Here is a 6,703-nt window from a genome sequence, read left to right as displayed (position 1 = left end):
TGCAGGAAATATAGATTATTAAGTTAAACTATTTTTCACTTATGTTCACTATTCTCTGCCTATTTACGTAGGTGCCTGTATGTAATAGTGGGGGTTTGTGAATTCTGGCTAGTAATTGATTGTGGTGAGGTCTATAGGGGTCGGTCAATTTTACTTTAGTTTGTTATCTGCTTTTGTGATCTCATAAATGCAGTTAATTTGTACTTAGGTTTTCTGTGAATGGGATTAGCTCATACAATTCCCTTTGAATTCAACCCACTGAAGCTGAAACAATTGTTGCCAGACTGGTTTCTTCCCAAGCTCCACAGAGCTCATAGTTAAAGGCTGTGAATATGGCAATATTATATATTCTTACAAGTGAATTCAGAGTTATCCTAAAAGGGAGATAGAGGATGTTCCTCCTGAGAATCATCTGCTTTGCATGATGTCTCTCCTTCTGCTGGGACTGTGTCAAACAGCAGAAGTAGCGGAACCACTCCCCGCAACAGGCAATCAAAATATTAGGACTCAGAAAGACCTACCCCACTAAAAAATAAAAATAAAAACACAGAGAAAACTGTTAAGAGTTGTTGGAAGAAAACTTCCCTAACATCATGAAAAACAAGAAGATAAGCATATAAGAAAATGAATTAACACCAAACAGGATAGGATACCAAAAGAAAATTACCAAGGTATATCATAATAAAGCTTTCCAAAGCCAAATACAAGGAAAGAATCATGAGCAGCTAGGGAAAAATGAAACATTACCTACAAAACAAAACCAATAAGACTAAGCTCAGATTGCTCAGCAGAAACCATGCAGGCAAGAAGGCAATCAGATGTTATATACAAAACTCAGAGTAAAATACATGCCAACCAAGAATTATATATACAACAAAGCTTTTCCTCCAATACAACAGTGAAATTAGGACATTTTCAGACAAATACTAAAGGAATTTGTAATAACCAGAACAACATTACAAAAAATACTACTGAGTGTTCTTTGGAAAATGATCCTGGACTCAGAAGATATCAACATGCATTAAAAAAAAACACACTCATAACTCCATTAACAGTTTCCAGATTAAGACAGGCTAGGAAGAAGAGGCTCACTACTTCCAAATGGTTAACTACTGGCAACCTAAGGAATAGCAGTGGAACATTGTCAGATATAGTGGCAAAAGATGAAAACACTAGGAATAACAGCAGAGCATTGTTAGATATAGGGCCAGATAATGATCTCCTGAGGTTGGAAGACACACAATATATGACTGGGAAATAACTGACTTCTCAAAGAGTAGATCATAATGACAGGAACAGAGTAAAGCTTTCAGGACCTTCATTTTTTATGGAACACAACTCAAAACGAGGAGAAACAGTTGCAAACAATCTTAAATCATTGGAGCATGAGATGTACAAAGTATAAATCTAGGAAAATTGGAACTAGTGAAAAATGAAATGGAGGAGGAGGTGGGGCTTGATAGTAGACTAGGCAGAAAGTCTGTGCAGACCCTCTTCAGCAAAAACACAGAAAACTGTATGAAACCAATTCTGAGGATGGTCCTAGAATTCTGAAATTCAGATAAAGAGATACATAAATGGATTGAGTGTTTACCAGGAGAAATATTTGGAACAGAAACAAAAAGGAGGTGACTTCTGATTTGGGGTGAACAACGTGTTCCACTGCAACTGTTTTGAATAGGAGTGAGTAGATAAAAGGACAAGAGAGTACTCTCATTGCAAATACCTGCTGGTAATTTCCAGAGACATAGGTGTGAATATTGTTTTCCTTTTTCTCTTTCTACTCATTTCCTCTCTGATGACCAGATGTGACACTGGTACAAGTAGAAACCCCCAGGGAAGGGTCTGCACCACATGGAAAATTCTGCCACACAGAAAGGGTTCTATGTCACACGAAGGATTCTGTGCCACACAGATCTCTTGTTGCAGAATCAAAGGTAGAGGAGACAACAGAAAGAGCCTGAGTCAGGAGTCTCATTCTTTTCTTGTCTCACCTGAGAGGACATGGCAACTGCAGCCATACAGTTTAGTTGCACCTTCTAAAACCCCACCAACTAAGCAAGCGTCAATACCAGCTGCAATACACCTGAGCAACATTTACAACCAACACCTGTTAAAAACAAGCTGAATTGAGTTATACTAACAGTGAACAGAGAAACCCATTTCCTGATCACATCTACTAAAAAGCACCTGGAGAGTACTTAAGAATACACTAACATACATTTATCTAATCAATACAAATACAACAACACCACAATACCTAAAAAGAAGAATATTTCTGCTCACATTCAGAAACAAGAGCATGTAGCTCAAATAAATGACCAAGAGGAAGAGCTGGAAATTGCTTTGGAAAAAAAAAAAGAGGCTTGAGTATTTCCTGAAAAGGAATTCATGAGAATGATATTGAGGTGCATCTAAATATTCCACAGAAAAGTTGAGGATAATAAGGAAAAAGTCAGAAAAGTACTACAGGAACAATCAAACAAAACAGATACAGCATTAGAGACAAACAAAACCTGCAAAAAAGAGGCCCAGAGAATCAATCCTTAAATATTAGAAATGAACAATACACTGAAAGGGTAAAGGAGTAGAAATGAAGGAATGGGAGCCAGAATTAGTGAGCAGATGGAAGCCAATATGACTAAAATAGAAGAACAAGCAGAAAAAAGAATGAAAAAATCTGAAGAAAGCCTAATATTTATGTGGCTTAAACATTGAAGCCTAACATGAAGAGAAATAACCTGAGGCTGACTGGAACTCCAAAACAGGAAGAGACAAAGAAAACCACCAAAAAGATAACTGGAAAAGTGCTGAAAGAAAATTTCCCTAACATCTTAAAAGATGAGAGGATAAGCATTCAAGAAGCTGAACAACACCAGGTATGATAGAGCCCAAAAGAAAATCACCAACACATATCATAGTCAAACTCTCCAAAATCAAAGTCAAGAAAAGACTCCTGAAATCAGCTAGGAAAAAAAAGAAACATTACCTACAAAGGAAAACCAATAAGATTAGAAAATGATTCCTCAGCAGAAAAAATATCAGGCAAAAAGGCTATAGGAAGACATGTAGAAAACTCTGAAACAACCAAAAAAACAAACCTGCCAACCAAGAATCATATGCCCAGCAAAGTTGTCCATCAGATATGATGGCAAAATCAGAACATTTCAACATAAACAGAAATTAAAGGATTTCATAAAAGATATGCCAGTGTTTCAAAACTTACTAAAGGGAGTTTTTTGGATTGAGAACCAATGAGAACAGACAACAACCATAGATTGACAAATGTAGCAACACCACCCAGAACTCAGTCCAGATATGGAAGAGTCCAAAGTAGAACAAAACTTCAAGAGTGAAATTAGAGGATCTGGGAGATCAGTCTATGATCAGGACAACTACAAAGTGAAAGAAGGGCAAAGTATAGTAACAGAGATCTAGGTGATGAGGAGGTCAGATAGATTTTAAGATAAAACAGACTGTTTTAAAATGATGAAGAAATTAATCAAGTACAGTATAACTACAAAGGAACTGAGTAACATCTCCACAACAATCAAGAAAAGAAAAATCTAAGACATTTTTGGAAATATTAAAATGATGGTGAAATTAGCAAGAGAAAGCACACACAAAAATATGAATTCAGCATAAGAAAGCATTCATAACAAAGAAACAGCTACACACACATGCACACATACACACACACAGAGTACAATGACAGCAATGGATCCTTACCTATCGATAATTACACTGAATGTCAATGGGTTAAATGCCAGTCAAAAGACAGAGAATAGCAAAATGCATAAGAAAATAGGATCCTTCAACATGCTGTCTTCAAGAGACTCACCTTATACACAAAGACAAAAACAGATTAAAAATTAAAGGACAGAAAAAAATATGTCAAGCTAATTGCATTTAAAAATGAGTAGGCTTGCAATATTAATCTCTGATAAAATAAACTTTAAGACAAAAACCAACATAAGAGACAAATAAAGACATTATCTCATGATTATAGGATCAACTGAACAAGAGGACATAACCATAATAAATATCTATGCTCCCAATGAGCAAGCCTCAAAATACATAATGCAAACCCTAATATAATTGAAGAAAGAAATAAAAAACTGTACAATAATAGTGAGAAATTTTAATACACTACTTTCGAAAAAGGACAGAACAACCAGAAAGAAATTCAACTAAGATAGAGATAAACTAATAATAATCCGAGAAGCTACGTTATATGAAGAACAATATGGCATCAAGATTGAAAGAAGATTCATTAACAGTCTGCGGTATGCAGATGATACAACTATGCTTGCTGAAACAAAAGAGGACTTAAAATACTTACTGATGAAAATCAAATACTAAAGGCTTCCATATGGATTGCAATTCAATGTCAAGAAAACAAAAATCCTCAAAACTGGACCAATAAATAACACAATAAACAGAGAAAACAAGTGAACAAAAACCCTGGAAGAAGTACATCCAGAATATTCCTTAGTAGATAGACATGTATCAAAACAAAGTCCCTGGAGAAGGACATCATGTTTGGTAAAGTAGAAGGTCTGCGAAAAACAGGTGACCCCCAATGAGATGTATTGGCACAGTGGCAGCAGCAATGGCCTCCATCGTACAATTGTGAGCATGGAGCAGGACCAGGTAGTTTTTCGTTCTGTTATGCAGTGTTGTTGTTAGGTGCCATTGAGTCTGTATCAACTCATTGTGACACTATGCACAACAGAACACTGCCCAGTCCTGCACCAACCTAACAATCTTTGCTATGTTTGAGCCCATCATTGCTGCCACTGTACCAATCCATCTCATTGGGGGTCTTCCTCTTTTTTCCAACCATCCATTTTCCAAACATGATATCCTTCTCCGGGAACTGGTCTCTCTTGACAATATGTCTGAAGTTGAGAGACGAAGTCTGGCCATCCTGGCTTCCAAGGAGCATTCTGGTAATACTTCTTCCAACACAGAATTTCATATCATTGATCTTTAAATTTAAGTCTGATATAATAGCTACCATTATTATATTTTGTTTTTATAATATGTAAATGCAAAGATTAATTTGAATGATATATAGTGCTTGAATGAGTTTATGGATCATGAGCTCTGTTGCAAACTCCTTAGAATTCTATGGGAAAAAGATCTGGTGATCTGTATCATTACATCCTAAGAAACCCCACGGGGAAGTTCTACTCTGTTCTATGCTGTCACTATGAGTCAGAATTGACTCAATGATACATAACAGTAATATTTTTCGGAGGACTCTAATATGTTGGCCACTTAAGCACCACGGCTCACTGCCCATCCCCCTACTCCTGATCTTCCCAATCTTGTCTAGTCTTTTTATTTCCCAAAGCAATTAGTACTGCTAACATGTCACATAATTACTGTACTTATTATTTAGTGTTAAGAGATAGTCTTACTTTTACATAGCTGAATCTAGGATTCGAATCTGGACTTCCTCACATGGGAGCCATTAATCCAGCCAACAAATATATGTGTGTATTATGTGCCACAAGAGTTTACCCATAAGTTCAATTTTATTTTTAACATCTTATGCCTAAAAATACAAACCAAATCTACTGCCACTGAGTCAGTTCTGACCCACAGAAACCCCGTATATGGTTTCCAAGGTTATAAATCTTTATCAGTGCAGTTAGCCTCATTTTTCTCCCTTGGAGTAGTGATGGGTTTATACTGCCAACTTTGTGGTTAGCAGTCCAGAGTTTATTCTACAGCCACCAGGTCTTTTTAAAGTATTTTAAAGGGAATATAAATTTTTCTTGAGAAAAATGTATACACTGATTCTAAAATTTTTATTTCTTTAGAGTCTGCGCAGACTCATAGTGACCCTGTACAGGGTTTCCGAGGCTACAAATCTTTAATGGAGCAGAAAGCCTCAACTGTCTCCCATGGAACAGCTGGTAGTTTCGAACTGCTGACATTGTGGTTTGCAGCCCGATTCGTAACCACTACTCTACCAGAACTCCTTTATTTAAAGTATTGTTGTTGTTGTTGTTGTTAGGTGCCATCGAGTCGGTGCCGACTCATAGCGACAGTAGATCCAAACACTGCCCGATCCTGGGCCAACCTCACTGCTATTGCCACGCTTGAGTCCATCAATGCTGCCACTTGGCCAATCCATCTTGTTGGGAGTCTTCCTTTTTTTCTCTGACTCTCTACCTTACCAAACATGATATCCTTCTCTAGTGACTAGTCCCTCTTGACAATATGTCTGAAGTAGGAGAGACGAAGTTTGACCATCTTGGCCTCCAAGGAGCACTCTGGCTGCACTTCTTCCAAAACGAATCTATTGGTTCTTTTGGCAGCCCGTAGTACTTCCAATATTCTCCTCCAACACCATACTCAAAAGCATCAATGCTTCTACGGTCTTCCTTATTCACTATCCAGCTTTCACATGCATACAAGATTATTGAAAATATCATGGCTTGGGTCAGACGCACCTTAGTCTTCAAGCTGACATCTTTGCTCTTCAACACTTTAAAAAGGTCTTGTACAGCAGATTTGCCTAGTGCAATATGTCGTTTGATTTCTAGACTACTGTTAACATGCATGTTGATAGTTGATCCAAGAAGAATGAAGTCGTTGACAACTTCAATCTTTTCTCCATTGATAAGAATGTTGTTTATTGGGCCAGTGGTGAGGATTTTTGTTTTCTTTACACTGAGATGTAATCCAT

Source organism: Chrysochloris asiatica, unplaced genomic scaffold, assembly GCF_000296735.1.
Source record: "Chrysochloris asiatica unplaced genomic scaffold, ChrAsi1.0 scaffold00294, whole genome shotgun sequence".
Lineage (NCBI taxonomy): Eukaryota > Metazoa > Chordata > Mammalia > Afrosoricida > Chrysochloridae > Chrysochloris > Chrysochloris asiatica.
The sequence above is the reverse complement of the archived record's forward strand: the minus strand, read 5'-3'. Positions refer to the sequence as shown.